A 26825-nucleotide genomic window follows, 5' to 3' on the forward strand; every position below is an offset into this window, starting at 1 on the left:
TACTATGTGACATAAACAATTGCAGCACCCACCATTTTATTCACTAGGGTGCCTGCTTTAAAAAATATATAATGTGTGGGGGTTCAAAGTAATTTCCTAGCAAAAAATACTGATTTTGTTCATGTGAACAAAAAGTGTCAGAAAAGGCTTGGTCTTCAGATGGTTAGAAGAGTGAATGATGTGCGGCATAAACTTCTATTGCTGGGCATAAAATGCCCCCACCCCCCAAAACAACCCCTTTTTGGAAAGTAGACACCCCAAACTATTTGCTGAGAGGCATGTTGAGTCAATAGAAGAATTTATTTTTTTAACACAGCTTTTTGGAAAATAACAAAAAAATTATATTTTTTTTTACACAAAATTATTAAGTAAATGATTTATTGCTCACACATGCCATGAGTATATGTGGAATTACTCCCCAAAATACATTCAGCTACTTCTCCCGAGTATGCGGGTACCACATGTAAGAGACTTTTTGGCAGTCTAGCCAAGTAGAAGACCCCAAAATCCAATAAGCACCTTCAGGCTTTTAAAGGGCTTTATTTCCTCATTACACTTCCTGACTACCTATCACAGTTTTGGAGGCCCTGAAATGCCAGGATAGCACCAAACCCCCCCAAATGACCCCTTTTTGGAAAGTAGACACCCCAAGGAATTTGATAAGAAGCATGGTCAGTATTTTGCAGATCTCGTTTGTTGCCACAAGTTTTTGGAAAATGAAGAAAGAAAACAAAAACATATTTTTTCTTTTCTTTTTTTATATTTCAAATCCTTGTGAGAAAAAATGAGATCTGCAAAATACTCTCCATGCCTCTTTTTGAATTCCTTGGGTGGGGTGTCTACTTTCCAAAAAGGGGTCATTTGGGGGGGTTTGGTGCTATCCTGGCATTTCAGGGCCTCCGAAACTGTGATAGGTAGTGAGGAAGTTACGCATCTTCAGGCTTTCAAAGTGGTCATTGGATTTCAGGCACCTGTATGTGGCTAGGCTCCCAAAAAGTATCCCCATACTCGGTAGAAGTAGAAAAAAGTATTTTGGGGTGTAAAACCACATATACCCATGGCATGTGTGAGAAATATATCATTTAAATGACGACTTTGTGTAAAAAAAAAAATGTTTTTGTCGTTTTCCAAAAACTTGTGGAAAAAAATAAATCTTTCATGGACTCAATATGCCTCTCAGCAGATAGCTTAGGGTGTCTACTTTCCGAAAGGGGGTACTGTCCTGGTACCGTATATACTCGAGTATAAGCCGAGTTTTTCAGCACATTTTTTGTGCTGAAAAACGGCCCCCTGGCTTATACTCGAGTCAACGTCTGCAGATGACATGCCGTCCCTGTCATCTGGACACACCCCCGGGATCAATCCTCGCCGGTGATTGGCCGCCGGAACTGTAGCTCAGGAGAGGCACACAGGCGCCCAATCACCGACGAGGAGGTGGAGCTTGGAGAGGAGGAGCCGAGCGGCACCGCGATGATCGAGCGAGTGAAGAGGAGGAGAGCGGCCGGAGAAGGAAGACATCTGACCGGTAAGTGTGTACCATGGGAGAGGGAGGGAGAGAGCGAGCCCAGGCTGGAGCAGGGGTCAGCAAGGTAAGTATCATTAATGTCAGTGGGAGGAATAGTGCCCAATCATTGGTGTCACTAATACCAACGATGGGGCACTATTCCTCCCCCCACTGACACCAACGATGGGGCACTATTCCTCCCCCCACTGACACCAACGATGGAGCACTATTCCTCCCCCCACTGACACCAACGATGGGGCACTATTCCTCCCCCCACTGACACCAACAATGGAGCACTATTCCTCCCCCCACTGACACCAACGATGGGGCACTATTCCTCCCCCCACTGACACCAACGATGGGGCACTATTCCTCCCCTCACTGACACCAGCGATGGGGCACTATTCCTCCCCCCACTGACACCAACGATGGGGCACTATTCCTCCCCCCACTGACACCAACGATGGGGCACTATTCCTCCCCCCACTGACACCAACGATGGGGCACTATTCCTCCCCCCACTGACACCAACAATGGGGCACTATTCCTCCCCCCTCGGCTTATACTCGAGTCAATAGTTTTTCCCAGTTTTTTGTGGTAAAATTAGGTACCTCGGCTTATATTCGGGTCGGCTTATACTCGAGTATATACGGTATTTTAGCACCTCAAGAAATGTGGTAGGCAGTCAGAAAGTAAAAGCTGTGTAAATTCCATTATCTATACCATAGTTTGTAGATGCTATAACTTTCACACACAGCCATCAATATACACTTATTGGGATTTTTTTTAACCAAAAACATGTAGCAGAATACATTTTGGCCTAAATTTATGAGGAAATTTGAGTTTTTTGGCTATTTTTTATGACAGAAATAAGAAAATATTTTTTTTTCAAAACTTTTTTAGTTTATAGCGCCAAAAATAAAAAGCACACAGGCAATCAAATACCACAGAAATAAAGCTCTATTTCTGTGAAAACATGGACGTAAATTTTATTTATGTACCGTATTGCATGACCGCGCAATTGTCAGTTAAACTAGTAGCAAAAAAATGGCGTAAATTACAGTATCTATACCATAGTTTGTAGACGCTATAACTGTCACACAAAGCAATCAATATACACTTATTGGGATTTTTTTTACCAAAAACATGTAGCAGAATACATTTTGGCCTAAATTTATAACTAACTTTGAGTTTACTATATACTTTTTATAGCTGAAAGTAATAAATATAGTTTTTATTCAAAATTTTCAGTCTTTTTTAGTTTATAGCACGAAAAATGAAATGCGCACAGGTGATCAAATACCACCGAAAGAAAGCTCTATTTGTGTGAAAAAAAGGACGTAAATTTCGTTTGGGTACAGCATTGCATGACCGCACAATTATCAGTTGAGATAATTGTGCAGCGCTGAATAATAAAAATAGGCCTGGTCACTAAGGGGGGTAAATCCTCAGGATAGCAAGCTGCTCTGGAGCTGCTTTTTGTTTTGTCTGCAATACAATGTTTCTGTTCTCTTCTCTTTTGGTATGTTTATATTGCCATTAAGGGATACTGTAGTAGCTGCTCTGTCAATGACTCTCATTAATTGTGATGTCTAAGGGAGTAATCAGTATTCGCTATATAATACTATATATATATATATATATATATATATATACACACAATGCCTTGAAAAAATTATTCAGAACCCCTTGACATTTTCCACATGTTGTCATGTTACAACCAAAATTGTAAATGTATTTTATTGGGATTGTATTTGATAGACCAACACAAAGTGGCACATAATTGTGAAGTGGAAGGACATTGATAAATGGTTTTCAAATTTTTTTTTACAAATAGCTATGTGAAAAGTGTGGTGTGCATTTGTATTCAGCCCCCCTGAGTCAATACTTTATAGAATTACAGCTGCAAGTCTTTTTGGGGATGTCTCTACCAGCTTTGCACATCTAGAGAGTGAAATTTTTGCCCATTCTTCTTTGCAAAATAGCTCAAGCTCAGTCAGATTGGATGGTGTGTGTCTGTGAACAGCAATTTTCAAGTCCTGCCACAGATTCTCAATTGGATTTAGGTGTGGACTTTGACTGGGCCATTCTAACACATGAATATGCTTTGAACTAAACCATTCCATTGCAGCTCTGGATGGATGTTTAGGGTTGTTATCCTGCTGCAAGGTGAACCTGCAGTCTCAAGTCTTTTGCAGACTCTAACAGGTTTTCTTCTAAGATTGCCCTGTATTTGGCTCTATCCATCTGCCCATCAACTCTGACCAGTTTCCCTGTCCCTGCTGAAGAAAAGTATCCCAACAACATAATGCTGCCACCACCATGTTTCACGGTGGGGATGGTGTGTTTAGGGTGATGTGCAGTGTTAGTTTTCGACACACATGGCCAGGGGCGGACTGACAACTCATGGGGCCCCTGGGCAATAGGGGATCATGGGGCCCCTGTGTCTTTGCCCACACTCAAAGCACACCCAAAAAAGCCTATAAAAAGGTACCAGGGGTATTTCATGGGGCCCTCTACTGACCCCTGGCCCTCGGGCAGTGCCCGAGTGTTCAAATGGTTAGTCCGCCCCTGCACATAGCATTTTGTTTTTAGGCCAAAAAGTTAAATTTTGGTCTCATCTGACCAGAGCACCTTCTTCCACATGTTTGCTGTGTCCCCCACATGGCTTCTTGCAAACTATAAACGGGACTTTTTGTAGTTTTGTAGTCTTTTCGTTCAACAATGGCTTTCTTTTTGCCACTCTTCCATAAAGGCCAGATTTCTGGAGTGCACGACTAATAGTTGTCCGTGGACAGATTCTCCCACCTGATCTGTGGATCTCTGCAGCTCCTCCAGAGTTACCATGTGCCTTGTGGCTGCTTCTCTGATTAATGCTCTTCTTGCCTGGCCTGTCAGTTTAGGTGGACAGCCATGTCTTGCTAGGTTCGCAGTTGTGCCATACTATTTCCATTTTGGGATGATGGATTGAACAGTGCTCTGTGAGATGTTCAAAGCTTGGGATATTTTTTTGTAACCAAACACTGCTTTAAACTTCTCCACAACTTTATCTCTGACCTGTCTGTTGTGTTCATTGGCCTTCAAGATGCTGTTTGTTCACTAATGTTCTCTAACAAACCTCTGAGGGCTTCACAGAATAGCTGTATTTATACTGAGATTAAATTACACAGAGGTGGACTCTATTTACTAATTAGGTGACTTCTGAAGGTAATTAGTTCCACTAGTTAGGGGTATCAGAGTAAAGGAGGCTGAATACAAATGTGCACCACACTTTTCAGATATTTATTTGTACAACATTTTGAAAACATTTATCATTTTCCTTCCACTTCACAATTATGTGCCACTTTGTGTTGGTCTATCACATAAAATCCCAATAAAATACATATAAGTTTTTGGTTGTAACATAACAAAAATACTTCAAGGGGTAGGAATACTTCTTCAAGGCACTGTATATCTATATATCTATATATATACATATATATATATATACATATATATATATATATATATATATATATATATATATATATATACAGTTGTGCTCACACGTTTGCATACTCTGACAGTAGTTGTTTGGCTCCTTTTTAAATCATAATGATAACAGAAATCACCCCATGGCTCAGTATCTAGCCTAGTTAGTGCTTCTACGTAAGAGCTAACAAACTCATTGACTATTTATAAAATGACACTAATTGCCACAGATGTGGGACATTAACCACTAGTTGGCATTTTAACCCATGTGTGTCACCTTGTGTGTCTGTACCAAGGCCAAACATTCCAGGTTATGTAAACTTTTGATCATGGCCATTTAGGTGATTTCTGTTATCATTATGATTTAAAAAGGAGCCAAACAACTATCTGATAATAAATGGCTTCATATGATCATCATCCTTCAATAAAAGAGCATTTATTTGGCATGATCAGTCATATTTTCAATATCAATGCCAAAATTTCTCAAATTCAAGGTGTGGCAAACATTTCTCAGAGATTTTGGTCCATATTGACATGATTTACTGTTGTCTTTCATCATCATCATCTTGAACCAGTCTGCCTATTCTCCTCTGACCTCTAACATCAACAAGGCATTTTCGTCCATACAACTGCAGCTCACTGGATATTTTCTCTTTTTTGGACCATTCTCTGTAAACCCTAGAAATGCTTGTGTGTGAAAATTCCAGTAGATCAGCAGTTTTTTAAATACTCAGACAGCCCGTCTGGCACCAACAACCATGCCACGTTCAAAGTAACTTAAATCCCCTTTCTTCCCCATTCTAATGCTCGGTTTGAACTTCAGCAAGTCGTCTTCACCACGTGTATATGCCTAAATGCATTGAGTTGCTGCCATGTGATTGGTTGATTAGCAATTTGTGTTACCAAGCAATTGAACAGGTGCACCTAATAAAGTGGCCGGTGAATATATACAGTAAATCCCTGAACTTACGAATGAGTTCAGTTCCAGGAGAACGTTCGTAAATTGGATTCGTTCGTAAGTCCGACAAAGTGAGTCTTATACACCTTTGACACAAACATACAATGTAAAGCATAAAAAAACAAACACACACAAAAATACTGTAAATAGACTAGTTACTTTTACAGTTACCTTAAAATGGTGGTACAATACAATACATTACCACAACTGGCATATAGTGGATTGCATTGAGTGAACTAACAAGAAGAGAGTTACAAACTGGAGGATGGAGGGTAGGTGGGAGATGGTGGAGCTGAAGGATCATCAGCAATAGGAGATGGAGGGCAAGATGGAATTTGGCCCACACCTGATGTTGGCGGAGCTGAAGGATCATCAGCAATAGGAGATGGAGGGCAAGATGGAATTTCACTCACACCTGATGTAGATGACACAGGTTTTTTGATGGACTCGAAAGGCTGCCCTCTGGCAAAAATGATTCAGTGATGTCTGAGTAGTAGCTCTTTTTTTCTCATCACAGAAGACTCTGTAGCACTGGATGGCATTCTGAACAGCTGCTGCAACCTTTGTGTATCGTTCTGCATTGGGGTCATGTGCCTCAAAAACTAACAGTGCCTCTTCAAGTAAAGAAAATCCCCTTGCCATTTCCTGTGTTGTGGATCTCTTTGGTTCTTCAGTTACATCTTCCTCTTGGCTCTCTTTGTCTTTTTCGCTGGGCCTCTAATTCCATCAGGTCCTCATTAGTAAGCTCCTCATGTTGCACAGCAAGGAGGTCAATGAAGTTGTCCTCCTGCAGATCTAGCTCCAGCTTCGTAGGGCCACTAAGTTGTTGAAGACCTCTTTGGACTCCTTACCCATCTTCTCAAGTCCATGAACTTCATGAAGAAACTGCAGGCAAAGGTTCTTCTAAACCCCATTCATGGTGATAGCCGAAACCTCACACCAAGCAAAGTTGATGTTTTTTATGGCGTTGTAGATGTTATAGTCCATCCAAAATTGTCATAAGGTTGTTCCTTTTTCATCAATAGCCTTCACTGCTTGATACAAAGTGTGACGTAAATAATATTTCTTGAGTGTCACAATAACTCCTTGGTCCATAGGTTGGATCCAAACACTGGGAAGTTTCTCCATCTCCTCTATCACTTTATCAAGCTTTTTGGATATTATTGTTGACTTCATTGGCACAGCAGACTTCACATGTTCCATGATCTTGTTCTTTAGAATTGTGCCAATGGTTGAACGATTCATATTATAAGAACGAGCGATGTCTACCATCTTTTTGCCTCAGTCCAATTTCTCATTTATTTTCACTTTTGTTTCCATGGTTATTGCTTTGCCCTTCCTAGCAGTCACATCCACATCACCACTGCTTTTCCTCTTTCTTCCGGACATCCTGGGCTCTGTACAGTACACTATCACACTGTACAGTAAGCACACAGCGGCACAACTGTGACAATGTGCAGCTGTGACAATGTCCAGCAGACATATGAGCTACTTCTGCGATTTTGTCACATCTACGAATGTTCGTAATGCAAGGTCCGTTTGTATCTGTGAAAGTTCGCAACTTGAATGTTTGTAATTCGGGGACATTCTCCTTGTCTCTTTTTTTTCTTTTTGATCAGTCTTTATGCCCATTGGCCCATTTATGTGTGCTCCCACACTTGCCCCAGGGTGATTATACACCACAGACGCATATGATTCACCTCACTTATGGCTGAATTGTGTGTCAAACTGTGCAACCTAATAATACATTTATAAATGTAGCGCTCCTTAAAAAATATATTAATACATACGTATAATTTGTGATGAACACATAACATAATCAAACCATACTTTTGCAGATAAAACAATTATAGTGACATGATTTAAATGAATAAAAAATAAAAATACAAATACAAAAAAACGTGATTATTACTTTGCTCTAAAAAATATATAGTCCCATCATTCAATAAGTGATCCAAAAATCGTGACGTGGTGACTTATTAATCATGAAATAGTGACTTTCCGTGAGCCTCCAACCAGTAAAATTGTGCGCTCACCTCATTCTATGCCTAAAAAATAGGCTACACACGCTTGTGGTTCACACAACCTGGAACCTGCTGGAACAGCTGTAGCATATCATGGATATGTGATCTTTCCTATGGATACCTCGGTAAGCCCCTTATTAGCTGGATATCCCTGCAGGGATTAATCACCCTTGATCTGCCAGAAATCACCTGCTTTTCTCCTCCTGATTATCTCCTCCTCATTCATTCCTCAGCAATAAATGAAAATAGGAGACATAGTGCTTTATCCTTAAAACAATATGTTTTATTCCAATACCAATGTCTATTGCACTCACATTTAAGATAAGATAAAAGCGCTAGGTAACAATAAATCCTCTGTCAGCTGCTGAGGCATGTACTTGCCATCTGCCGTCTAATCTCTTCTGGTGCTGAGTGACGTCGTAGCCCCACCCCTACGCGTTACGCCATAGGTCACATGGCTTCATCAGGGGGTTGTGATTACAACCAATGTCCAGCAGACATATGAGCTACTACCGCGATTTGTTCACATCTACAAATGTTCGTAATGCAAGGTCCGTTTGTATCTGTGAAAGTTCGCAACTTGAATGTTTGTAATTCGGGGACATTCTCCTTGTCTCTTTTTTTTCTTTTTGATCAGTCTTTATGCCCATTGGCCCATTTATGTGTGCTCCCACACTTGCCCCAGGGTGATTATACACCGCAGACGCATACGAGTCACCTCACTTATGGCTGAATTGTGTGTGTCAGGGCTCCCGGGTATGACCAGAGGTGTGTGACTGACGCAGGGAAACGCAGACTTCAGATATGTTATAAACGATGTAATTTATTAACACTAACAATACAAACATAAACGCAGTGCAATACTAAAACATAACACAGTGCAAACAAACCAAACCAACCATCGGGCTGGACTCCGGGCAGAGGCACATCGGGCTGGACTCCGGGCAGAGGCACTCCGGGCAGCGACACACCGGGCAGAGGCACTCCGGGCAGCGGCACACCGGGCAGAGGCACTCCGGGCAGAGGCACATCGGGCAGAGGCACTCCGGGCAGAGGCACATCGGGCTGGACTCTGGGCAGAGGCACATCGGGCTGGACTCTGGGCAGAGGCACATCGGGCTGGACTCCGGGCAGAGGCACATCGGGCTGGACTCCGGGCAGAGGCACATCGGGCTGGACTCCGGGCAGAGGCACATCGGGCTGGACTCCGGGCAGAGGCACATCGGGCTGTACTCCGGGCAAAGGCACATCGGGCTGTACTCCGGGCAGAGGCACATCGGGCTGGACTCCGGGCAGAGGCACATCTGGCTGGACTCCGGGCAGAGGCACATCGGGCTGGACTCCGGGCAAAGGCACGTCGGGCTGGACTCCGGGCAGAGGCACATCGGATTACCAGGCGAAGCAGCAGGCAGCGGGCCCCCAGGCGGAGCAGCAGGCACCGGGCCCCCAGGCGAGGCGAAGGGCACCGGGCCCCCCGGCGGGGCGACAGGCATCGGGCCCCCAAGCGGAGCGGTGGGCGCCGAGCCCCCAGGAGGGGCCCCAGGCGGGGCGACAGGCATCGGGCCCCCAAGCGGGGCGACAGGCATCGGGCCCCCAGGCGGGGCTACAGGCATCGGGCCCCCAGGCGGGGCGAAAGGCATCGGGCCCCCCGGCGGGGCGACAGGCATCGGGCCCCCAAGCGGAGCGGCGGGCGCCGGGCCCCCAGGAGGGGCGACAGGCATCGGGCCCCCAGGCGGGGCGACGGGCATTGGGCCCCCAGGCGGGGCGACGGGCATCGGGCCCCCAAGCGGAGCGGCGGGCACCGGGCCCCCAGGAGGGGCGACAGGCATCGGGCCCCAGGCGGGGCGACAGGCATCGGGCCCCCCGGCGGGGTGACAGGCATCGGGCCCCCAGGCGGGGCGACAGGCATCGGGCCCCCAGGCGGGGCGACAGGCATCGGGCCCCCCGGCGGGGCGACAGGCATCGGGCCGACAGGCGGGGCGACAGGCATCAGGCCCCCAAGCGGAGCGGCGGGCGCTGGGCCCCCAGGAGGGGCGACAGGCATCGGGCCCCCAGGCGGGGCGACAGACATCGGACCCCCAGGCGGGGCGCCGGACCCCCAGGCGGAGCGGCGGGCACCGAGTCACCAGGCACAACAGTGGGCTCCGAGGCAACTGGCAAGACTGCGGGCACCGAGTCAACTGGCAAGACTGCGGGCACCGAGCCAACTGGCGGAACAGCAGGCTTCGAGTCGTCTGGCAAGACTGCGGGCACCGAGTCGTCTGGCAAGACTGCGGGCACCGAGTCGTCTGGCAAGACTGTGAGCACCGAGTCAACTGGCGGAACAGCGGGCATCGAGTCAACTGGCGGAACAGCGGGCTTCGAGTCGTCTGGCAAGACTGCGGGCACCGAGTCGTCTGGCAAGACTGCGGGCACCGAGTCGTCTGGCAAGACTGCGGGCACCGAGTCATCTGGCAAGACTGCGGGCACCGAGTCGTCTGGCAAGACTGCGGGCACCGAGTCGTCTGGTAAGACTGCGGGCACCGAGTCAACTGGCGGAACAGCGGGCATCGAGTCAACTGGCGGAACAGCGGGCTTCGAGTCGTCTGGCAAGACTGCGGGCACCGAGTCGTCTGGCAAGACTGCGGGCACCAAGTCATCTGGCAAGACTGCGGGCACCGAGTCGTCTGGCGGAACAGCGGGCATCGAGTCAACTGGCGGAACAGCGGGCAGAGGCACATCGGGCTGGACTTTGGGCAGAGGCACATCGGGCTGGACTCCGGGCAGAGGCACTCCGGGCAGCGGCACACCGGGCAGAGGCACTCCGGGCAGCGGCACACCGGGCAGAGGCACTCCGGGCAGAGGCACATCGGGCAGAGGCACTCCGGGCAGAGGCACATCGGGCTGGACTCTGGGCAGAGGCACATCGGGCTGGACTCTGGGCAGAGGCACATCGGGCTGGACTCCGGGCAGAGGCACATCGGGCTGGTCTCCGGGCAGAGGCACATCGGGCTGGACTCCGGGCAGAGGCACATCGGGCTGTACTCCGGGCAGAGGCACATCGGGCTGTACTCCGGGCAGAGGCACATCGGGCTGTACTCCGGGCAGAGGCACATCGGGCTGGACTCCGGGCAAAGGCACGTCGGGCTGGACTCCGGGCAGAGGCACATCGGATTACCAGGCGAAGCAGCAGGCAGCGGGCCCCCAGGCGGAGCAGCAGGCATCAGGCCCCCAGGCGGGGCGACAGGCATCGGGCCCCCCGGCGGGGTGACAGGCATCGGGCCCCCAAGCGGAGCGGCGGGCGCTGGGCCCCCAGGAGAGGCCCCAGGCGGGGCGACAGGCATCGGGCCCCCAAGCGGGGCGACAGGCATCGGGCCCCCAGGCGGGGCGACAGGCATCGGGCCCCCAGGCGGGGCGATGGGCATCGGGCCCCCAAGCGGAGTGGCGGGCACCGGGCCCCCAGGAGGGGCGACAGGCATCGGGCCCCCAGGCGGGGCGACAGGCATCGTGCCCCCCGGCGGGGCGACAGGCATCGGGCCCCCAAGCGGAGCGGCGGGCGCCGGGCCCCCAGGAGGGGCGACAGGCATCGGGCCCCCAGGCGGGGCGACAGACATCGGGCCCCCAGGCGGGGCGACGGGCATCGGGCCCCCAGGCGGGGCGACAGGCATCGGGCCCCCAGGCGGGGCGACGGGCATCGGGCCCCCAAGCGGAGCGGCGGGCACCGGGCCCCCAGGAGGGGCGACAGGCATCGGGCCCCCAGGCGGGGCGACAGAAATCGGGCCCCCAGGCGGGGCGCCGGACCCCCAGGCGGAGCAGCGGGCACCGAGTCACCAGGCACGACAGTGGGCTCCGAGTCAACTGGCAAGACTGCGGGCACCGAGTCAACTGGCAAGACTGCGGGCACCGAGCCAACTGGCAGAACAGCGGGCTTCGAGTCGTCTGGCAAGACTGCGGGCACTGAGTCGTCTGGCAAGACTGCGGGCACCGAGTCGTCTGGCAAGACTGCGGGCACCGAGTCAACTGGCGGAACAGCGGGCATCGAGTCAACTGGCGGAACAGCGGGCTTCGAGTCGTCTGGCAAGACTGCGGGCACCGAGTCGTCTGGCAAGACTGCGGGCACCGAGTCATCTGGCAAGACTGCGGGCACCGAGTCGTCTGGCAAGACTGCGGGCACCGAGTCGTCTGGTAAGACTGCGGGCACCGAGTCAACTGGCGGAACAGCGGGCATCGAGTCAACTGGCGGAACAGCGGGTTTCGAGTCGTCTGGCAAGACTGCAGGCACCGAGTCGTCTGGCAAGACTGCGGGCACCGAGTCGTCTGGCAAGACTGCGGGCACCGAGTCATCTGGCAAGACTGCGGGCACCGAGTCGTCTGGCGGAACAGTGGGCATCGAGTCAACTGGCGGAACAGCGGGCACCGAGTCGTCTGGCAAGACTGCGGGCACCGAGTCGTCTGGCAAGACTGCGGGCACCGAGTCGTCTGGCAAGACTGCGGGCACCGAGTCGTCTGGCGGAACAGCGGGCATCGAGTCAACTGGCGGAACAGCGGGCACCGAGTCGTCTGGCAAGACTGCGGGCACCGAGTCGTCTGGCAAGACTGCGGGCACCGAGTCGTCTGGCAAGACTGCGGGCACCGAGTCGTCTGGCGGAACAGCGGGCATCGAGTCAACTGGCGGAACAGCGGGCACCGAGTCGTCTGGCAAGACTGCGGGCACCGAATCACCAGGCACGACAGTGGACTCTGACTCAATTGGCACGACAGCGGGCACCAGGTCATCAGGTACCGGATTGTCTGGCTCGACAGCGGGCATCGGGTCACCAGGCCTAATAGGATCGTCAGGCTGGATCAGTTCATCATGCTGGGTAGAGGCATCAGGCTGAATGCAGGCATCCGGCTGAGTAAAGGCATCAGGCTGAGTAGAGGCATCAGGCTGAGTAGAGGCATCAGGCTGAGTAGAGGCTTCAGGCTGAGTAGAGGCTTCAGGCTGAGTAGAGGCTTCAGGCTGAACCACGGAAGGCAGGTTCACCGGTTTGGATACTGGCAGGATGGTATTGGTTGGAAAGAATTTTCGCTTTTTTCTGGTTTTAACTACTGGAGCACTGCAAGTAAACGCAGGTCTGCAAACGAATGGAGCAGCTGGAGACAGAGAAGAGCTGGAGGATGGGACAGAGGAGGGAGCAGTTGCTACAGAGGGCTTTTTTACAGGGTTAAAGGCGGGATAGGTGCAGCGAGTGGGAACAGGGTACTGACATGCGGTAGATAGCAGGGCAGGAGGAGCTGTTGGGAATACAGGAGTAGAGCTTTGAGGAAATAGATTAGAAGCAGGACTGGGTCTTTGTAAGCTGACTGAGGCTGGGTGTAACAAATCTGTCCATGTCTGCAGTATGGGTTGAACAAAGCTGAGCTTACACAAAGCCTGTCTGACCAAAGACTGCACTGCGTTTATACAATCTCTTAGTATCTGTGGTGAACATGTGGAATAACACTCCAGAAAGTAACCCACATCATCCTCTAATAACCACACCAGGGACTCTACCTGGTCTGCACTAAATGGTGGTAAAAATTCATCCCTGCATTCGGGGGTACCAGATGAAACCAACTCAGCACAAACCTGAATCAATGGCTGCACCTCAGAGAACTCTGTGCCCTGATCTACTAGAACATGAGCGAGCCGTATACATTCTAGCAGTTCATCCCGGGGATACTCCTTCAGAGTTTGATAAGCATACTCTCTGTCATCAAACACTAGCAGATATAAATACGCAACCTCATCCAGATCCATCCTTCCCATCAACAAACCAAGATGGCTTCCCTGTGCAGCCACTTCTGGTCAGGATTGGCCTTGGTGTAATGTCAGGGCTCCCGGGTATGACCAGAGGTATGTGACTGACGCAGGGAAACGCAGACTTCAGATATGTTATAAACGATGTAATTTATTAACACTAACAATACAAACATAAACGCAGTGCAATACTAAAACATAATACAGTGCAAACAAACCAAACCAACCACCCACAGATAACAGTACATACAATGCAAGCGTCGTCAGGCAGGCCGGGTCAATATCAATCGGGCAGGTAGGTACAGGGGGAGCAAGCAGAGAATGGTCAGGGTCACAAGCCAGGTTCAGCAGGTAGCGGGCAGCGTGGTACAGAGGGTCAGGCAGAGGAGAATGGTCAGACAAGCCAGGGATCAGGAGCAGGAGAATGGTCAGACAAGCCAGGGATCAGAGCAGGGTCAGCAGAGAATCAGACAGGAACAGGAACAGGAACAGGAACAGGAACAGGAACAGGAACAGGAACAGGAAACAGGGCCCAGGAGAAACACAACACCAAGGCAGAGTCTGCAGGTCTGAATGTCCCTTAAATACACCAGTATAATTAGTTCCAGGTGTTTGACTGGCTGCAAGGTTGAGTCTCTGATTGCTGGGAGCACCCGCTGGCCAGCCCTGGTACTGCAGCTCATAAGAGAGGCGAGTCCCACTATTGCTGGCCAGTCCATTCCTGACAGTGTGTCAAGCTACAGTATGACAATGCATGACATCTCACATATGTAAACATATTTTGTTCGTACTTCATTGTATCAATGTTATTTGCTTCTGTTTTTTTTTTAATATATCTATTTAGAATGATTGTTTCAGTGCCTCCATTCTCCTGAAGTATGTCGAGGAACGTTTGGATTTCCTTGACAATTAATCTTATTTAATATTCCACTATTTAGTCTTTTTTGTTCAACATACTATGCAGTGGTGAATCTGTTTATAAATATATGGAAACTTTATATTTAATTTTTTAATTTTTAGCATCTTGTTCTTATTCTGATTAATAAATAAATTTGGAGTATTACCGTATATACTCGAGTATAAGCCGACCCGAATATAAGCCGAGGTACCTAATTTTACCACAAAAAACTGGGAAAAACTATTGACTCGAGTATAAGCCGGTGGTGTCAGTGGGGGGAGGAATAGTGCCCCATCGTTGGTGTCAGTGGGGGGAGGAATAGTGCCCCATCGTTGGTGTCAGTGGGGGGAGGAATAGTGCCCCATCGTTGGTGTCAGTGGGGGGAGGAATAGTGCCCCATCGTTGGTGTCAGTGGGGGGAGGAATAGTGCCCCATCATTGGTGTCAGTGGGGGGAGGAATAGTGCCCCATCGTTGGTGTCAGTGGGGGGAGGAATAGTGCCCCATCGTTGGTATTAGTGACACCAATGATTGGGCACTATTCCTCCCACTGACACCAATGATACTTACCTTGCTAACCCCTGCTCCAGCCTGGGCTCGCTCGCTCCCTCCCTCTCCCATGGTACACACCGGTCAGATGTCTTCCTTCTCCGGCCGCTCTCCTCCTCTTCACTCGCTCGATCTTCGCGGTGCCGCTCGGCTCCTCCTCTCCAAGCTCCACCTCCTCGCCGGTGATTGGGCGCCTGTGTGCCTCTCCTGAGCTACAGTTCCGGCGGCCAATCACCGGCGAGGATTGATCCCGGGGGTGTGTCCAGATGACAGGGACGGCATGTCATCCCACCCACACCTGGAGACGGATAGAGGAGCGGTGTCTCGGTTCCTAAGGCAATCGGAAATATGTGTTTCCCGATGGTCTTAGGCGACCCCTGTGAAAGTGCCGTTCGACCCCCAAAGGGGTCGCGACCCACAGGTTGAGAACAGCTGCTTTAGAAGCAGCGCCCCCTGCTAGACATCTGCAGACGTTGACTCGAGTATAAGCCGAGGGGGCCGTTTTTCAGCACAAAAAATGTGCTGAAAAACTCGGCTTATATTCGAGTATATACGGTATATATTTTTGTTGTGAAGTCTTTGGGCTGCAAATTAAATCCATTGTATCTTTTTTTGTTTCCTTTACAGACTGCATATTATGCATCTGAGAACAGACAGTGAGTTAAGAAGACAGACCTCTGAGCTGCAAACACCAAAACATGAACAACAGGAGAACTCTTCAGGACTTAATTGTGAGGAGTGGCGGAAGACAAAGAAGGAGAGGCACAGCTCTTACAACCCATCTGAGCCTGCATTCACACCTGTGTTTTTTTTTTTCATAGACACGCAACAAAAAATATGCACTTTGGCACCCATTTCTGAAACATGCTGCAATTGCGTTGAATCATGGGTCGCACTTGCAGTACCATTAATTGTCAATGGCAACCCAAACGCGAGTAGCAGATGCATGTTTTGCCACACATTTGTCGCACAACAAAATGCGTTACAAACATGCTAAAATGCACACTTATAAAATGCCCAATGCTTCATGCCTGAAAAGGTTCTGGAACTACTTTGTGCCATTTGTCACACATACTGTAGGGCAGCCCTTTCAAGTGCATGGGCTGCCCTAGGCACAACAACGTGCAAAGAAACACGAACAGGGAACATGCATTCCCGCTACGTTCATGTGTGAATAGGGTCTGATGGACATTGCCAAGCTGAATAACCTTTTAGTTTCTTATATGGTTGTTATAATAGCTTGTTTACACTTGTGGTGGCCCTTGGAAGAACAGTCCACAGTGAATCACATTTGAGAGGATGTCTGACAGGTGGAAAAGAAGCTTTATGTTGCCTCATCACCACCAGTTTTGAAAGCCAGCACCACTGCCCTGTAACCTCATGCTCAATTGATTTGTTTGGGTCACATTTGACAGATGGTAGTGCCCATTAAACATGACTGGGGGGATAATTTTTGCTGCATTGCAATGTAAAGCATTGTGGCCATGACGTGTGTTATGCCTGTACAGCTACGTTTAAAAATTCAGCTCAACAACCTGTTGTTACCATCCCTCAACCACAAGTGTAAACTAGGCCTTCTAGTAGTGAAGTCCCGGCACTGGAGTTTCTGGTTCTATCCCACTTATCCCCTTTGCTGTACGCATAGGACATTACCACAGGACACCTGCAAAAGGGTCAAAAGATGGAAGAAACCTGTTTTTGTTGTAATGTTGTTTATGTCCTGAAGCTAGACTCTAGCATGGCAGAGGACAGGAAGCTCTTGCTATAATGTGAAAGTATGCAGAGCATATCTGCCTTCATGGCAGACTCCCTTCTGGGTTTGCTGTCCTTCAGGGCTGACAGCTCCATGATCTCCATCAGTGCTCCATCCCCCCAATACGATCTTCTCTTCCTCTTCTTAAAGGTCTTCTTCTTTTGGTAATTGCACAGCCACTGATGATATAACTCCTGTGTGTGTACTCTGAAGTTACATCATCCTAGTGCATTGCTACTTTCTCAGCATTTAGATGGCAGGAATGGGTCAGGTGTGTATAGAGAATTGCGTATGCTCTTCAGGCAGTGCACAGAAATAAAAACAAAATTGCCAGTTGGAAGTGTAAAGAGTTTAATACCACTTTTAACATCTCAACCTAAAGCTATTTTCACATAGAGGAAAGATGACAGAGGTTAGCTGAATAATAAATGACATGCATCCTGCGTCTGCACAGGAACAGAATATGTAGATGCTTGCTAGAGGAGCTTGACACTAACCAAAGCTAGGCAGATGTCTCATCAAGAATAATGGTTCTCTCTGCTCATCCTTGAGTGAGCTACATTTTTTGCATGGAATGGATGGAGGACTCCTTGCATCAGGAATTAGAGGTTCAAAATTTCTTCAACATTTGGGAATCTTTCATTCAAACCTTGCCTGTGGGAAGTCAACAATCTATGATGCAGTGCTTTCAATATCCTCAATGGAATATACTCAGACTCCTAACAAATGACAATTCACATCACAAATGACATTCCACACCTCTCTTAAATTGACTTGCACTTATTAATCTAAAAATTGAGACCTCCCCCAATTCCCTTTACCTGCTACCTACTAGTCTGACTGCCATCCATTCAAATGTTTCTTAATATACATCACTAGATCCAGCACTGATAGGTCTATCACAAACATATCCACTTCAGCTCCAGAAGATTTATCCCCCTTCCTGACCAGGCCATTTTTTGTGATATAGCGCTGCATTACTTTAACTGACAATTGTGTGGTCATGCAAAGCTGTACATAAATGAAATGTATGTCCTTTTTTCCCACAAACAGAGCTATCTTTTTTGGTGCTATTTGATGACCTCTGTGTTTTTTATTTCTTGCGCTATAGACAAAAATAGACCAGCAATGTTGAAAAAAAACAATATTTTTGACTTTTTGCTATGAAACATCCAATAAAAAATTTTAAAAATACAATTTCTTTATAAATTTAGACCAAAATGTATTCTGCTACATGTATTTGCTAAAAAAAAATCCCAATACGTGTAAATTAATTGGTTTATGTGAAAGTTATAGCGTTTACAAATGGCAGTATAGATACTGGAATTTGTATTTTTTTTTTAATACTAGAAATGGCAGCAATCAGCGGCTTATAGTGGGACTGTGGGACGGCGGTAGGCATTCTGACACTGGGCGGGAATCAGGGGCGGACTGACTATTCGGGCACTGCCTGAGGGCCCAGGGTCAGTAGGGGGCCCCATGAAATGCCCTGGTACCTTTTATAGGCTTTTTTGGGTGTGCTTTGAGTGTGGGAAAGGACACAAGGGCCCCATGATCCCCTATTGCCCGGGGGCCCCATGAGTTGTCAGTCCGCCCCTAGTGGGAACTGACTAACTGCCACTGACACAATCCCAATACGTGTAAATTAATTGGTTTATGTGAAAGTTATAGCATTTACAAATGGCAGTAAAGGTACTGGAATTTTTATAGTGGGACTGCGGCAGGCATTCTGACACTGGGTGGGAACTGACTAACTGTCACTGACATCTCCAGTGACACTAATACAGTGATCATTGCTAAAAAAAAAGCTAACTAATGACACTGGGCAGGAAGGGGTTAACATCTAGGGTTAACAGTGTGCTGTTTGTGTTTTACATTGTGTGTTGTGTGCTGGTTTACTAAGGAGACCTGCTGCTTTTTGCTGTGCAGACAGATAGAAAGCAGCACGTCCATGCTGACAGGAGAGAGATCTGTGTTGTTTATACGCAGATCTCTCCCTGCTCAGCTTTGCCAACGACTCCCAGTGATTCCCGGCTGGGACCCGGTGATTGAAATCCTCAGGAGCCAATGGTAGTACAAGTAGGGCGGCGCTTGCACCTCCCCCTACCCGGAAATGCAAAATCATGTATATATACGTGATTTTGCACAGTGCAGCAGTCCTATAATAGTACATCTGCTATCAGGCGGTCTTGAAGTGGTTATACTAACATATTGTATATTGTTTTTTTTTATTTGACTTGTTGGCCAAATGTTGCGGCCATTGTTCTTGTTAATGGAATTCTCACAACAACAACAAAAAAATGCAGCATGTCTGCATTTTAGCCCAATGTACTTTATGGCACCGCATGTTACCGTACAGAAGCAGCGGTAAAATTCTAATCACAAGCTGCCCACTTTTGTTTTATACTACAAGATATTAGCCTGTCATTAAAAACAATAGGAATTTATTTGAATCTCTGTTAGATTCAACCTTTCAATATAATGCAAATACTTTTGACCAACTTCATTTTTTTATGAACAGGATATGTGTTCTGCCAGATCCATACTGAGGCATCATTTAAGAATAAAATGCCAATCTCGATCATAACCTTTCTGTATCTTGGTGCTTTGCTGGCTACAATTGAATTGTTTTTGCTGTGATTTGTTGAATCACATATGTTTTGTGTTGTATTATTTACCTATTGTTGAAAAAAACTACATGAAAAACATACACAAACAAGGCAAGGATCATAGATTGACTTCATTCCAGACTGGGCTACCAGTAAGCAAAACATTATGCACATAATGTATTATAGTCACCGTGGATACAGTTGCATAGTTTTCTCTGAACTCACCTTTTCACAAATGTATGTATTTATTTCAGGTACTTATATAGTGCTGTCAATTTATGCAGCACTTTACATATATATTGTACATTCACATCAGTCCCTAACCCTCAACGCGTGTACAATCTAAAGTCACTGACTCACATGTATACATACACATACTAGGGACAATTTAGACAGGATCCAATTAACCTACCAGCATGTCTTTGGAAAATGGGAGGAAACCAGAGTACCAAGAGGAAACCCACGCAGGCACAGGGAGAAGATGCAAACTCCAGGCAGGTGGTGCCTTGGTTGGGATTTGCACCAATGACCCTAGTACTGCCAGACGGAAGTGCTCACCATCTAGCCACTGTGCTGCCCTATCTGGATACCTTTGAAATAAAGTGGCATAATTTAGAAATATATGAACAACTGGGAATATTAATAGAAATGAATACACCTACTTTGCTTCTGGAAACATTTTTTCGGGATCTGTGAGAATTTTCTGCATGCCCTGCAGTCTCTTACAAAGACTGATGCCAGGGCAAATTATATTATTGCTGAGGGCCTAGAACACTTCCAGCAACAGAATTTAACATGAACAAACAACTCTTTCCAGACCATTTTTATACATTGCATATTTCATTGCAGATTCTTACCTGCTTCTATCCTCTAGATCATGGGTCTCCAACATTTTTAAACAAAGGGTCAGTTTATTGTACTTCAGCCTTTGGAGGGACAGACTGTGAGCAGTAGGAGCAGACATGTTTTATAGTATCAATGGGAGTAAACAGTGTCCATCTTTGGTATTAGGCAGAGTAATAGTGCTCCAATGTTGATGTTAGTGAGAGAAATAGTGCCCCATCACTGGTATCAGTGGGAGGAATAGTGCCCCATCGTTGGTGTCAGTGGAAGGAATAGTGCCCCATCATTGGTATCAGTGGGAGGAATAGTGCCCCATCATTGGTATCAGTGGGAGGAATAGTGCCCCATCATTGGTATCAGTGGGAGGAATAGTGCCCCATCAATGGTGTCAGTGGGAGGAATAGTGCCCCATTATTGGTGTCAGTGGAAGGAAAAGTGTCCCATCATTGGTATCAGTAGGAGTAAACAGTGCCCCATATTTCCCATCTTTAGTATTAGAGGGAGGAATAGTGCTCCATTGTTGCTGTCAGTGGGAGAAATAGTGCCCCATCACTGGTACAGTGAGAGGAACAGTGACCCATCCATGGTGTCAATGTGAGGAATAGTGCCCCATTATTGGTGTCAGTGGGAGGAAAGGTGTCCCATCATTGGTATCAGTGGGAGGAATAGTGCCACGTCATTGGAATCAGTGGGAGGAATAGTGCCACATCATTGGTGTCGGGGGGGGGGGGGATAGTGCCCCATCATTGGTATCTGGGGAAGGAATAAAACCCTATCATTGGTATCAGTGGGAGGAATAGTTCCCCATCATTGGTGTCAGTTGTAGGAATGGTGCCCCATCATTGGTGTCAGTGAGAGGAATAGTGCCCTGTCATTGTTGTCAGGGGGAGAAATTGTGTTCCATCATTGGTGTCAGGGGGAGAAATAGTTCTCCATCGTTGGTGTCAGTGGGAGAAATAGTGCCCCATCATTGGTGTCAGTGGCAAGAATTATGCCTCATTGTTGGTGTCAGTGGGCAGAAAACTGTATAATATCAGAGGGATGAATAGTAACCCAAGGGCTGGATAAAGGTAAGCACAGGGCCACTTCTGGCCCCTGGGTTGCAGTTTGGAGACCACTGCTCTAGATAATAGGACAAGATATTGCACTAACAACCACAGTTGTATTGATTGCAATGAGAACATTTGGTATGCAACCCTTGTGCTGCCTGAGTGACCTTAGCCTTAAAGGTTTATGTAAAAGAATGAAAGATCTGAAAATATCAGGGATTATGTTAAAACTACAATGATTAATTCATTATAGGATTAATTCATTAAATTATAAATCATGCTCTATTATAATGCATTTTTTTCAAATTTTTACAACTATCTATTTTTCCATTCAGTAAAAGTTTTTCTTGGATATTTTTTTTGGTTGCTTGTAAAAGTTACTAGTGATTACTGCAGTAAATATTGCATCTTAAATTACTGTATCCTCTGACTGGTGATACTTGTTTAGCTCTGTAAGGTTTCTGTTGAGGAGAGCTGAAAATGAACTGAGCTGGAAGCAAAGTGCCCATTCATATACCGTAATTGCCTTAGCATAATCACAAGTTACATGCATCGGTGCACTGTGATGCTATTCATTGTCAATGGCACCCCAACACACCTCCAAAATGTACGTGAACTGCAACCTGTACCTTGTGCATTGCATGGCTATGAAATGTTTACAGTTAGCCTGCTATCCCATTTTCACAAGTATTACTGTGTGTTTCAGCCCATGCATTTTGAATGGGCTGTTTAGTACACCGTAACACATGACAATGTGTGTGTTGCAGAAGACTGTCATGTGGTATGAATAGTCCCTAAGAGCCTTAACTAAATAACTATTTCAAGCTAAAAAAAAAATTGTTTAATGGTATGTCTTGGGAAAGTTCGATGATGCCGAGGCAATGAAGACTACACTAAACATGGTTGGTTCTGAGAGCAATGGCCCAGACCTTATTTGATAACACTTAGCTTGAGGTGATTGTAGCCGTATTAGGGCACTTGCGACAGAACCACTTGAGTACTGTCCGTGATACTTTTTTTATTTGCCTCCTAGATTGTAAGCTCGAAAGAGCAGGGCCCTCGATCCCCTCATGTTTTGCATTGTATTGGTATTGTTCTGTCACATGTTCTGTCCCCCTTTGTAATGTACAGCGCTGAGTGAACTATTGGCGCTTTATAAATACTGTATAATAATAATAATAATAATTAGAGATGAGCGAATCGAACTAGGCGAACCGGAATTCGAGTCGAATTTCAGGAAATATTCGATTCGTGTCGAAACCGAAATTTTGCCTACTTCGGGTGCGCGAATCGAACATTTCCCGATCAGCCGGCAAAAGTGTCCCTGCAGTGAGCTCCGCTATTTCTGACAGTTCTCTGACAGAAGGAACACATGTTTAGCGGTTGAAACATTGTATCTATTAGTTTACATTTAGGATACAGATGTTTCAACCACTGTACATGTGAAGAAGTTGTGAGAGAACTGTCAGAAATAGAGGAACTCTGCACATACACTTTTTGCCGGCTTGGAATTATTCTTCTTTTCATCCTACTTCTTCTTCTTCTTCATCCTCAGAAGAAGAGGATGAGGATGAGGATGAAGAAGAAGAAGAAGAAGAAGAAGAAGAAGAAGAAGTAGGATGAAAAGAAGAATAATTCCAAGCCGGCAAAAAGTGTATGTGCAGAGTTCCTCTATTTCTGACAGTTCTCTCACAGCTTCTTCACATGTACAGCGGTTGAAACATCTGTATCCTAAATGGAAACTAATAGATACAATTTGTATCTATTAGTTTCCATTTAGGATACAGATATTTCAACCGCTGTACATGTGAAGAAGCTGTGAGAGAACTGTCAGAAATAGAGGAACTCTGCACATACACTTTTTGCCGGCTTGGAATTATTCTTCTTTTCATTCTTCTTCTTCTTCCTCATCCTCATCCTCATCCTCATCCTCTTCTTCTGAGGATGAGGATGAAGAAGAAGAAGAAGAAGAAGTAGGATGAAAAGAAGAATAATTCCAAGCCGGCAAAAAGTGTATGTGCAGAGTTCCTCTATTCTGCAGATACACTTAGAGGAGCTCTGCAGATACACTTAGAGGAGCTCTGCACATACACTTTTTGCCGGCTTGGAATTAATCTTATTTTCATCCTACTTCTTCTTCTTCTTCTTCTTCTTCTTCATCCTCATCCTCAGAAGAAGAAGAGGATGAGGATGAGGATGAAGAAGAAGAAGAAGAAGTAGGATGAAAATAAGAATAATTCCAAACCGGAAAAAAGTGTATGTGCAGAGCTCCTCTAAGTGTATCTGCAGAGCTCCTCTAAGTGTATCTGCAGAATAGAGGAACTCTGCACATACACTTTTTGCCGGAAACCGCTGTATGGAGTGAATGTCCCAGAACTGTCAGAAATAGACTATTTATGACAGTTCTGGGACATTCACTGCATACAGCTGTTTTAACCGCTGTATGGAGGGAATGTCATGGAACTGTCAGAAATAGACTATTAATGACAGTTCTGGGACTGTCCTTCAATGCAGCGGTTGAAACATTGTATGTATTTGTTTCCATAAATGGATCCATTTATGGAAACAAATACATACAATGTTTCAACCGCTGCATGGAAGGACAGTCCCAGAACTGTCATTAATAGTCTATTTCTGACAGTTCCATGACATTCCCTCCATACAGCGGTTAAAACAGCTGTATGGAGTGAATGTCCCAGATCTATCAGAAATAGACTATTTATGACAGTTCTGGGACATTCACTGCATACAGCTGTTTTAACCGCTGTATGGAGGGAATGTCATGGAACTGTCAGAAATAGACTATTAATGACAGTTCTGGGACTGTCCTTCCATGCAGCGGTTGAAACATTGTATGTATTTGTTTCCATAAATGGATCCATTTATGGAAACAAATACATACAATGTTTCAACCGCTGTATGGAAGGACAGTCCCACAACTGTCATTAATAGTCTATTTCTGACAGTTCCATGACATTCCCTCCATACAGCGGTTAAAACAGCTGTATGGAGTGAATGTCCCAGATCTATCAGAAATAGACTATTTATGACAGTTCTGGGACATTCACTGCATACAGCTGTTTTAACCGCTGTATGGAGGGAATGTCATGGAACTGTCAGAAATAGACTATTAATGACAGTTCTGGGACTGTCCTTCAATGCAGCGGTTGAAACATTGTATGTATTTGTTTCCATAAATGGATCCATTTATGGAAACAAATACATACAATGTTTCAACCGCTGCATGGAAGGACAGTCCCAGAACTGTCATTAATAGTCTATTTCTGACAGTTCCATGACATTCCCTCCATACAGCGGTTAAAACAGCTGTATGCAGTGAATGTCCCAGATCTATCAGAAATAGACTATTTATGACAGTTCTGGGACATTCACTGCATACAGCTGTTTTAACCGCTGTATGGAGGGAATGTCATGGAACTGTCAGAAATAGACTATTAATGACAGTTCTGGGACTGTCCTTCAATGCAGCGGTTGAAACATTGTATGTATTTGTTTCCATAAATGGATCCATTTATGGAAACAAATACATACAATGTTTCAACCGCTGCATGGAAGGACAGTCCCAGAACTGTCATTAATAGTCTATTTCTGACAGTTCCATGACATTCCCTCCATACAGCGGTTAAAACAGCTGTATGGAGTGAATGTCCCAGATCTATCAGAAATAGACTATTTATGACAGTTCTGGGACATTCACTGCATACAGCTGTTTTAACCGCTGTATGGAGGGAATGTCATGGAACTGTCAGAAATAGACTATTAATGACAGTTCTGGGACTGTCCTTCCATGCAGCGGTTGAAACATTGTATGTATTTGTTTCCATAAATGGATCCATTTATGGAAACAAATACATACAATGTTTCAACCGCTGTATGGAAGGACAGTCCCACAACTGTCATTAATAGTCTATTTCTGACAGTTCCATGACATTCCCTCCATACAGCGGTTAAAACAGCTGTATGGAGTGAATGTCCCAGATCTATCAGAAATAGACTATTTATGACAGTTCTGGGACATTCACTGCATACAGCTGTTTTAACCGCTGTATGGAGGGAATGTCATGGAACTGTCAGAAATAGACTATTAATGACAGTTCTGGGACTGTCCTTCAATGCAGCGGTTGAAACATTGTATGTATTTGTTTCCATAAATGGATCCATTTATGGAAACAAATACATACAATGTTTCAACCGCTGCATGGAAGGACAGTCCCAGAACTGTCATTAATAGTCTATTTCTGACAGTTCCATGACATTCCCTCCATACAGCGGTTAAAACAGCTGTATGCAGTGAATGTCCCAGATCTATCAGAAATAGACTATTTATGACAGTTCTGGGACATTCACTGCATACAGCTGTTTTAACCGCTGTATGGAGGGAATGTCATGGAACTGTCAGAAATAGACTATTAATGACAGTTCTGGGACTGTCCTTCAATGCAGCGGTTGAAACATTGTATGTATTTGTTTCCATAAATGGATCCATTTATGGAAACAAATACATACAATGTTTCAACCGCTGCATGGAAGGACAGTCCCAGAACTGTCATTAATAGTCTATTTCTGACAGTTCCATGACATTCCCTCCATACAGCGGTTAAAACAGCTGTATGGAGTGAATGTCCCAGATCTATCAGAAATAGACTATTTATGACAGTTCTGGGACATTCACTGCATACAGCTGTTTTAACCGCTGTATGGAGGGAATGTCATGGAACTGTCAGAAATAGACTATTAATGACAGTTCTGGGACTGTCCTTCCATGCAGCGGTTGAAACATTGTATGTATTTGTTTCCATAAATGGATCCATTTATGGAAACAAATACATACAATGTTTCAACCGCTGCATGGAAGGACAGTCCCGGAACTGTCATTAATAGTCTATTTCTGACAGTTCCATGACATTCCCTCCATACAGCGGTTAAAACAGCTGTATGCAGTGAATGTCCCAGATCTATCAGAAATAGACTATTTATGACAGTTCTGGGACATTCACTGCATACAGCTGTTTTAACCGCTGTATGGAGGGAATGTCATGGAACTGTCAGAAATAGACTATTAATGACAGTTCTGGGACTGTCCTTCCATGCAGCGGTTGAAACATTGTATGTATTTGTTTCCATAAATGGATCCATTTATGGAAACAAATACATACAATGTTTCAACCGCTGCATGGAAGGACAGTCCCAGAACTGTCATTAATAGTCTATTTCTGACAGTTCCATGACATTCCCTCCATACAGCGGTTAAAACAGCTGTATGGAGTGAATGTCCCAGATCTATCAGAAATAGACTATTTATGACAGTTCTGGGACATTCACTGCATACAGCTGTTTTAACCGCTGTATGGAGGGAATGTCATGGAACTGTCAGAAATAGACTATTA

This window comes from Staurois parvus, unplaced genomic scaffold (genome assembly GCF_062004578.1).
Source record: "Staurois parvus isolate SC_StPar_1 unplaced genomic scaffold, SC_StPar_1.0 ptg000549l, whole genome shotgun sequence".
Classification (NCBI taxonomy): domain Eukaryota; kingdom Metazoa; phylum Chordata; class Amphibia; order Anura; family Ranidae; genus Staurois; species Staurois parvus.